The sequence below is a fragment of the Lithobates pipiens genome, unplaced genomic scaffold, assembly GCF_037356315.1.
Source record: "Lithobates pipiens isolate NorthernLeopardFrog02 unplaced genomic scaffold, aLitPip1_a1.2 Scaffold_10, whole genome shotgun sequence".
Lineage (NCBI taxonomy): Eukaryota > Metazoa > Chordata > Amphibia > Anura > Ranidae > Lithobates > Lithobates pipiens.
In genome coordinates, this window is record NW_027507686.1 from 45,247,280 (window position 1) to 45,257,780 (window position 10,501).

Below are 10,501 nucleotides of genomic sequence, written 5' to 3' on the forward strand. Positions count from 1 at the left end.
GTACCATGTCCCCAGTCTCTGACCATATACCATGTATAAAAATATATATTTTTTAATATGTTTCGGTATCGGTGCTGTTTCGGTATCGGTTTTCGGGCCTAGTGTATTTTTCATTTTCGGTATCGGTTTTGGCACCATAAAACCCATTCGGTGCACCCCTACATTCAATACCACAACTGACCAATACAGATAGGGTTTCATTAGATGAAAATATCTCAGTTTTAGAAATTGAAGCAGCCATACTTGTATTTCCCCATCAGAAACCCCAGGCCCCAGATGGTTTTCCTGCAGATTTTTACAAAGTATATATGTCGCAATTAGCTCGTAGATTAAACCTGCTATATATGCATTGTCAGGAACAGGGAGCCTTGCCGGCCTCAGTGATGGAAACTTACATGGTGCTCCTCCTGAAGCCAGGCAAAGACCCCAGGGAATGCTCCTCCTACCTGTGTAATAGGTGCATTTTGGTAAAACAAATAAAACCCATGCAAAAAAAAAAAAAGGAGGAGAAGGGTGAAGATTAAAAATGCATATACAAAATGTAAAGACCAAGCTCACCTTGGGAGGGAAAAATAATAATAATTATATATATATATATATATATATATATACGGTATATATATATATACACATATATATATATATATATACATATACATATATATATATACACATATACATACACACACACACACATACATACATATATACACATCTTATACGAGTTTTAAAAAAAGTCATTTTTTTTATTATTAGGAGCTTGTAAAGCATTAGAGCTTGTACATGCAATCTGATCATGGGTGCAATGCGGGACTCCTGTAGATGGTCAGTGCAACCGTCTGCCCACATCTTGTACGGCATCTTTTGCACTTTATTTACCTGTAAAAGCCTGCCAAAAGCCCTGTGACTTCTGATGGAATCTTGGATTTTATATCAGCAGCCCCAGCATACTCAAGTGACATTCTATAACATTCCCTTTTACTCTTCTTCTATCTACTTCATAAAGGGTTGGGGTGGGGGGAGGCGCAGAGGAGCTAGGGCAGCACAAACTGTAATTTGGCACTCCCAGAAGAGATGTAAGCTATGCCATGCAAGGAGGGAGGAGATGTTCTAGAAAATTGATGCTCCAATAATAGTCAGGTCGTCTTGCAGTTTCAAAGACACAGATTGCAGATGAATACAAAATCATTATGGAACAGAAAAAAATGCTGCAAGTTATCATTTAATATGTATGATGTTTCTGTTCTTTTAACTTTTTATGTTGATGTCAGGATCTCTTAAAAAAAAAAAAAGTATAGCCAAAGGTATCTAAGGTCACAAGAGTGCACTTATGTTCCCCTGTGACCCAGAGTCGGCAAATAGCGGGTTATTATTGTAAGGATTGAGGTATGTTGAAACAAAATGGCTGACCGTATGTCATACTAAATACATGTATTTTTCTATCCTTCTCTGTAAAATAAGGATTCGTCATCTATTGTCACGTACTCATCAAGAAGAGGCCGCATCAGCCCTAAAAAGCAGTCTACGCCCAGAAGATTGTCTTATCAGCTGATAACACCCGGAGAATTGTCTTTACTTTGAAAATGTTGTTTTTTTTACATTTGCTGATGTTTGCTCTTTTCTGTCTATAAAAGAGAAGTAATAAAGAGCTCAGAGCCACAGTCAGTCAGAGACAGTCAGAGTTAACGACGGACTTCTGAGCAGAAATACTGAATAATATCTCTGTGTCTCTTTGCTTGGATAAGAACTCTAACTAACAATTGGGAAACGGTAACATAACCTGACAAATAGGTGACTTGTTGAGGTCACACCTAACATTTCTGGCGCCGCGAATAGGGACTCGCTGAAGAAACTACAAGAGGCGAACGAACATAAGGACGGAACGAAATGGTCGGGCACATCAAAGAACCACAGACAAATCCTGCGCAGGTAAGAAAAGCTTTATTTTCTTATAAACTCTGTGCTTCTTAGATTTGTGCCCACCTGATCTGTCTGAATTGTTCTTCAGGTAAACACCAACCTCTGTAGTAAGTGGGTCTTGAACTTAATATTTTGGCTTATGTTACCGTTGTTTCTTGTCTGTCTACTTGTCATCTGTCTGTTGTGAATGAGATAAGCCCTGTTTGTATGGTGTGAATTGAAACATATATCATCCCAATGGGTAACGGAATGCGCCCTTAACTCGTAAGAGTACTTTGGGGGTCCGACACTTAAGTTTGATATACGCTTTTTGATTCATGAGCCTAAAAACGGGTTGAAAGTATAAGTCCTGACTGCCTCGATAAAGCAGGAATAAGAAACGAATGCTGAGAGATTCCATGGTAATGGGAAGGGAAATAAGGTCTCCACAAAGCCCGGAGATCTAGTCATATGTGTTTGGCCACCAAAAGGGAATGCTTGTATATGTTGTAGCCGTCAGTCTGGTCATAATATTTGTCAGTTGGCTAGCATATAAAGTAATTCGATCTCATCCAGGAGAGGTTTTTTAGTATTTTGGCACCCTAGGAGGAGAAGGCAACGAGACACTTAGTAAGTGATCCAAACGCCACCTAGGCAGGACTGTCAAAATGGGCCAGACACATGGTAAACCCCAGGAGGAATCTCAGAAATGTTATGCTGTTAAAGACATAATTACAATGTTGTATGGGAAGGATAAGGCACAGGGCACAAATAGGATTCTCAAGAAATTGGGGATGGATGGAGAAAATGGATTAAGTGTAGAAGGTTGGGAAGAAATAAAGAAAGACAGACAGGGAGAGATATTGCAGAACAGATGGGTATCACAAATACAATGTTTAATTAAGGTTTCCAACAGGGCTAAAGAGGAGGGATGGGAGTATTGTCAGGAAAAGGGTGGATGGGATATGAAGGTCCGACACAAAAGTCTTCCTTCTGCTCCCGGCGATAGGGTAAATACGGGAGATACTCCACCTCCTTATAACATCACCACACCAGGTAATGAAAGACCAAAACTTTATCCTTCCTTAAGAGGAAGAGGATGGGTATGCCGAGTATGCGGTACCCAGAATACAGACTGGGCACAGGAATGTGTGCATTGCGGCGCTCAAAGACCAGAGCCCGTAGCTCCAGTCCATAGTCGGACTAGGGTAATACAAGTAAATAATCCAAATGCGGGTCAAGCAGGACAGCCACCTACAGTGACCCGACAAGTCGTTCTGAGGACATGGACACCTTGGTCGGCTGACACTCTTATGGCATTAATACAGAATGCTCCTGATCCCGTAGCAAAACCTGCCGCATTCTGTAGATTCGTGACACAATTACTAGACACACATGAAGCAACTTGGCAAGATGGGGAAGATATATGTAGACATAAAATGACACTAACGATGTTTAATCAATTTATGAATGAAATTGCTCCACATAGACCACAAGGGGATCCAGCGGCAGATCCACCAGGAATACATCCTCGTCATATAGACTCTAGACCCCTGTTTATTGCTCAGTTACGAGAATTTTGCCAAGGGAAACAGCAGGAAAGGGGTTCGACAGCGCCCATAAAACAGGCCCCAGGTCAGACTGTTACAGAATTTTACCTCAACATGGAAAGCATGATGGCTGACGAAGGTCTAGATTTAGCCTTACCCGTCACCATTAGGGCTTTCAATCGACAGTTTATGGAAGGACTAGTACCCCAAATAGGTGACAAACTGAAGGCATGTACTCCCGAATGGAGAGCCATACGGGACAGAGGAACATTGTTGCAGAAAGCACAAGGCATAGAGGCTGATTTAGCAGAAACTAAACCCAGAAGGGCACCGGGAGTTAACACTGTTGCCCGGGTCAATGAAGGAGGGAATTCCTCCCGTAAACCTCTTACCTGTTATTACTGCAAGAAGGTGGGACATATAAAAAGAGACTGTAGGAAAAGGATAAAAGACGAACAGGAAGGAAACACGGACAGAGACACGAGGGACTACAGACAGAGGCGTACCAATGATAGGGACGATCCGACCGCATGACTTGCCCCAGTCCTAGCTGAATCAGAGAACAAAAATGCTCCACATGTTGATGAAGGTGGAAGGTAAACATATTCCTTGTTTGGTTGACACAGGAGCGTCACGCAGTCTGTTGTCTGATTCAGTAGTCCCTCCACACATGACGTCCCGTGACACCATACCCATAAGTGGTTATGACGGACTCCTGACTGATGCCCCGCTGACTAAACCTTAAAAAGTAAAAATAGGGGGAATGGCTACCGCCTGACACTTGTGTATTGTTGCAATATGTAGATGACCTATTGTTATGTTGTCCGGATAACGATACTTGTTTAAAAGCCACTCTCTCATTGTTACAATTCCTGGCTGAAAAAGGGTGCAAGGTGAATAGAACTAAGTTACAGGTATGCCAGAAAAAGGTTGTCTTTTTGGGCCACTGTATATCCCAGGGTACTCGACATCTCACTGAAAACCGAGTCCAGCCCATAAGACAAATGAATATCCCACGCAACTTTAAGCAACTTCGTATGTTTCTGGGAATGGTATCATATTGTAGACAATGGATACCACATGCCAGTTCTCTGATGCAGCCATTATATGATTGCTTGAAAATAGTACCCTATGTACTCACAGAAGCAGGTCATGAATCTTTTAGCACCTTAAAAAGGTTACTAATTTCGGCACCTGCGATCGGGATCCCTGATTATACCAAAACATTTCATTTGTACATTGCTGAAATCACGGGACACGCAACAGGGGTGTTGACACAACAACACATCAAACAAAGGCCGGTAGCATACTTCTCGGCGGCTCTCGATCCTGTCTCTAGAGGATCACCGTCCTGTGTACGAGCAGTTGCAGCAGTGTCACTTATCATTGACAAATCCTCAGAAATTGTCTTAGACAATCCTGTAGTGGTACATACCACACATGACATACACGCCATCTTATCACAGGTCCAACCAAAACACATATCAATGGCAAGGCAGCTGCGTCTACAATGCACTTTGCTCCTACCCCCCAATGTTACCTTTCAGCGATGCACTTCTTTTAACTTAGCACAGCTTTTACCATTACAGACAGATTTGACAGGGGGGAGTAATGATGATAATGGTGTAGACACAGCACAAGATACTCAGGATTCTGACACACTTTCATTTCATGACATAACATCTGATGAACACGATTGTTTCCAACTTATGGAACAAGAGATCACGGGGTTCCCACATGTCACAGACATACCCATTGCAAATGCAAACACACACTGTACATAGATGGTAGTAGATTTGCCGATGACAAAAGTAAATATCACACAGGTTATGCTGTGGTAACGGACACACAGGTAATTGAGGCAAAGTCACTACCAGCACACATGTCGGCACAAGAAGCGGAACTAACCGCTCTAGAGAAAGCCCTAGAACACTTAGAGGGACAAGAAGGGAACATTTACACTGATTCCGCATACGCCTACGGTGTTGCACATGATTATGGCCACATATGGAAAGCTAGAGGTTACCTTACAGCAGCAGGCACACCTGTTAAACATGGTGAAGGAATCAAAAGAGTCCTGAACAATCTTCAAAAGGTTATAAGAGTAGCCATCATGAAGATAGCGGCACACACGAGCGCAAAAACAACTGAGGCAAAAGGAAACACATTTGCAGATTTAACTGCAAAGAAGGCAGCTCTAGGGGAAGTAAGCCCTGAGACCTTAGCCACGGTACAGGTGAGTATGCCCGAAACCACATGGCAGCAGCTAATGGAACTACAGGAACAAGCAGGGGCTATTGAGAAGGACCGTTGGGTTAAGGAGGGAGCTGCACCAGGCCTTGACAATGTATGGAGAGAAGGAGACAAAATACCCGGTTCTCTATACCCAGCAATGGCAGCGGCTGTTCACTTACCCACTCATGTCAGCTCCAATTCTATGTATAGGATTGTAAGCCAAGGATGGCTAGCCCCTGGATTCAGTAGTACTGCAAGGAACTACTGTGCTGCATGCCAAATCTGTCTGATTAATAACCCAGGACAGAGAGTGAAAACCCCACGTAAACATCAGGTCCGGGCCCAATATCCCTTTCAGAGACTGCAGATTGACTACATACAAATGCCTAAGAGCGGCCCCTTTGAATTTGTTCTCATGTGCATCTGCTTATTTTCAGGCTGGCCAGAAAGTTATCCTGTGAAATCAGCTACGGCAAAAGCCACCGCCAAGAAACTGATTACTGAGCTGATACCTAGGTTTGGTCTCCCAGAAACAATAGAATCAGATAGGGGGACACATTTCACGGGAGAAATAATGCAAAATGTGATGGCAATGTTAGGGGTTCAACAAAGTTTTCATACTCCTTACCACCCACAGAGTTCAGGATCAGTAGAAAGAGTAAATGGTACAATCAAGCTGAAAATACAAAAAGCTATGCAAGAGTTAAATAAACCATGGCCTGAGTGCCTACCCTTAGCTTTGTTCTCTATTAGGTACACCCCAACAGGAAAAACAGGGTTATCCCCATATGAAATACTGTTTGGAAGTGCACCTAGATTAGGTTTATATTTTCCTCAAAGTATGCAATTACAATGTGATAGTTTAACTACGTATGTAATACAGTTGCAACAACGTCTGACTAAAATCCACAAGAGTGTGTATTCTTCTCTTCCAGACCCTAATTCTGTCACAGGTACACACGATCTACAACCAGGAGACTATGTGTATGTAAAGAAACATACCAGAAAGACACTGGAACCAAGGTTTGAAGGTCCTTTCCAGGTGCTATTGATTACAGCAACCTCAGTGAAATTGGAAGGGAAACCTACCTGGATCCACGCTTCTCATTGTAAAAAGGAGCCAGTTGGCAAATGACAACATGTATCTTTTTATTGTTTCAGTAATTCTGGCTAATAGTTTGGTTACCTCACAGAATAAAATACACAAGGATGAAGGATTTTCTAAAAAAAAATGTTATTACTGAAGTTTAAATATGCTTATGCCCAGAAGTCAGGATATGAGAAATGTTGGATTTGTAGCAAATTACACCCCAGCACAGCAAGTATACCACTGATGGCAGTTCCTATAAACTATACTGATCTTGCTAACAGTAGCATTAACATAATTAAAACAAATACCAATGAGACAGTAATGTTTAAGTCAAATGGCCTCGCCTTTTCCCCTGATTGGTGTTTCAACTTAGGGAACACAACGGGAGGAAATGGAGAATGCCAAGACAGCAAGTTTAATTTGTCCATTGTCGTATTAAATGGAAGCTTCTATCCCAGTAATTCCAGCACACACCAGACATTATCTGACTTCCTCACTAACATTGTGGATAATAATGTTAGGTGGTTAGTATCCAACTTATCCCTCTATGGATACACCTCTCGTTATAGAAATGATATCAGTTCAAGATCAGTAGCACTGGGAAATAATATATATATCTGTTGTGAGGATAAATGTTATACTTGGATACCTAGAAGAGCTCAGGGATGGTGCTACCTCGCAAGTTTAGTACCAGTAATGGGAGTAGTAGGTGATGAACGAGGTGATCACCTATTAGAAGCTAGCATGCATCCTAGATATCCCCTCAGGTATCGTAGTAAAAGAGAAATATTCCTGAAGAAGGACATGGCATGGGCTTGGTTCCCGTCCTGGACAGGATGGGGTATAGACTTAATGAAAAGACTAAATAACTATACAGGAATTATTAATGATGTTTTGGAGAAAAACTCTGATGACATTACTAAGTTAAATCTGGAGACCAGAGCCATCAGACAACAATTAGAATTACATGAATTAGCAATTGAAAGTATGAGTGCAGCACTGACAGGACTCTGTGAAACTACTGAGGACTATGAGTGCTGTACTTGGATACATAACACCAGCATTGAGGTACCTGACTATTATGACATCATTGCACAACACCGTACGGAAGTAAAGAATTTACAAGAGAAGGCCCGAAATATTGGTCGCGACTGGGATCCGTTTGGTGGAACTTTTAGTTTCTCAGGGTTATTCTCTTGGGTTAAGAAGGCAGCAATGACGATTATAGTGGTGCTCTTATTCGTATTTTTCTTTTATGCATGCTTTAAGTTGTTTATGTGCTTTTGCAAGAAAGCCAAGGTAAATGATGCGGAAAAGATGGAACTTTTGTGAAGATAGGTGGATTTAGTTTCTTGACATCACCCATCTGTCAGAAAAGCCACTCTTCCTGAATTTTAGATGTTGGTACTGTCCAGGGGGATGGGTGTATACCCCTCTGACAACTCGCGGTCAGGGAGAGTACTCTGGATATAGGCTGACTAGAACTTGTTCAGGTGGACCCAGGGCAAGAGGGAGGGGTGATGTCAAAGGGGGAAATGTAAGGATTGAGGTATGTTGAAACAAAATGGCTGACCGTATGTCATACTAAATACATGTATTTTTCTATCCTTCTCTGTAAAATAAGGATTCGTCATCTATTGTCACGTACTCATCAAGAAGAGGCCGCATCAGCCCTAAAAAGCAGTCTACGCCCAGAAGATTGTCTTATCAGCTGATAACACCCGGAGAATTGTCTTTACTTTGAAAATGTTGTTTTTTTTACATTTGCTGATGTTTGCTCTTTTCTGTCTATAAAAGAGAAGTAATAAAGAGCTCAGAGCCACAGTCAGTCAGAGACAGTCAGAGTTAACGACGGACTTCTGAGCAGAAATACTGAATAATATCTCTGTGTCTCTTTGCTTGGATAAGAACTCTAACTAACAATTGGGAAACGGTAACATAACCTGACAAATAGGTGACTTGTTGAGGTCACACCTAACATTTCCTATCAGCTGATGGGGCAGAACAGCTCCAGGTTCTGGAAAGATGCTGACAGTATTGTCGGGATTCACCCGGCTGCCAGATTAACAGTGCGGTAAGCACTGGAGGAGCAAAGAGTGGTGACTGAGCAAGGGTCATGGGATCCAGGGGCGGACTGACCATTTGGCCACTCGGGCACTGCCCGAGGGCCCCGGGCCACTAGGGGGCCCCATCAGGGTTGCCAGCCTCAGTAAAACCAGGGACAGTATGTAAAAATCTGTGTTTTTTTTTTTACATCTGCCTCTGAAATGTCCCTTACCAACATCCTTTTGGTCTAAAAATCCTGAGATTATGGCTGCCCCACCTCTCCACTACCTTCTCAGCCAATAGAAGCATGTCTGTGTATACTGTGCGATTGTATACTGTGTGGCCCCAAAATCTCCTATTGCCTGGGAGCCCCATGAGTTGTCAGTCGACCCCTGATGAGATCTCTCAGTTCTGTCTCTGAGCCAATGTGCGACTGTTTCTCCTTTTAAGATCGTTGGATAATCTACTCATAACCAACTGGTCATGGTAAACCATTTGTTGTAACTGTAGATACCTCCAAAGTTATCAATGGCAAATAAAGTATTTTGGTGCAATACTAACTGGTTAAAATGTTTATTTATTTATGTATCTGTTTGTGTCAGAGTTTGGAAGTGACTTCTTTTTGTACTTTAGCATAACCTCATCTTGTGTTTGTTCTTTTGTAGGAAACGGAGGAAAGCATTGCACGCAAAAATGAGATTGCTTCCTGTGATGTTGTCAGTGCAAGGAAAGATGGGGTTTATATGAAGATACAAGTTTCCTCATCTGTGCCCAATGTCCAGTTATTTGTGACGTCCTGCAAGGCCACGCCACATGACAATCCCTATGATCCCATCTTTTATGCCATCATCCATAAGGGGTACATTTGTGCTATACTCTCATACATTCAGAATTGTAATTATGTCTGTTTTGATAGACCATTTGGGTCTTGTAAGGCAGATTAAATAAAACTATGAATATTCAAAACAGTATCTACTGCTTTTTTTTTTCATTTCTTTTAGAGTATTCAGTATATTGTAACAGAAATGTTTAACTGTTTGTTGAGGTAGGTAAACTGTAGACACAGCTGTCTAAAAGTATTTTCAGTTATCTATGCAATCTTGTCATTGACACATGATTTACAAATTTGTAAAACGCATTTTCACTTCTCCTTGATGCCAGTTATTTCAAAAGGCCTGGAAGCCTGTATAGGCATACGGAAGCGAGTGGAGTAGGTATTTAAAGGGAAAACTGCTTATTTAGACTCAGCCCTGGTTACACTTGTGCGGTGCCGGAGACACGGCGTGTGATTCTAACAGGAATCGCACTGTATTCCTGTGCACATCAAATGAATTGTCTGTGCGGTACGATTTGAACCATATAAATCGCAGCGCATTCACACCAAAATAGTGCAGGACCCTTCTTTTTCCCCCGCACCTGAATTGCATCACATGAGTGATCACACCCAAGTGATCCGATTCTGGCAATTGCATTGCATTTTGCGAACTATTTCAAGGTGGTGCTAATCTAACATTGACATCCGTAGCAAATCGCACGGACGCAGTGCGATTGCAATGCGTAGCGTTAATTGCACAGGATTCGCTTGCGTTTCCTGCATCTCATTAACTGCGTAAGGACCGCCTCCTGCACATATACGTCGGCAGAATGGCATGGCTGGGCACAAGCACGTACCGGTACATTG

General features: G+C 42.1%; 2 long non-coding RNA genes across 2 annotated transcripts in view; both read left to right on the top strand.

Moving 5' to 3' along the window:
* Positions 1-9,788, top strand: part of LOC143930253 (uncharacterized) — a 28,576-nt gene extending 18,788 nt beyond the window's left edge. Inside the window, exon 3 of the long non-coding RNA XR_013262740.1 lies at positions 9,486-9,788. This is a non-coding gene — a long non-coding RNA (uncharacterized LOC143930253). The remainder of the gene's footprint in view (positions 1-9,485) is intronic.
* On the top strand, positions 1,380-8,654 carry LOC143930243 (uncharacterized). The gene is made up of 2 exons (XR_013262735.1): positions 1,380-1,929; positions 8,399-8,654. It is a non-coding gene; the product is annotated as an uncharacterized LOC143930243 (long non-coding RNA).
* Positions 9,789-10,501: the final 713 nt, after the last annotated feature.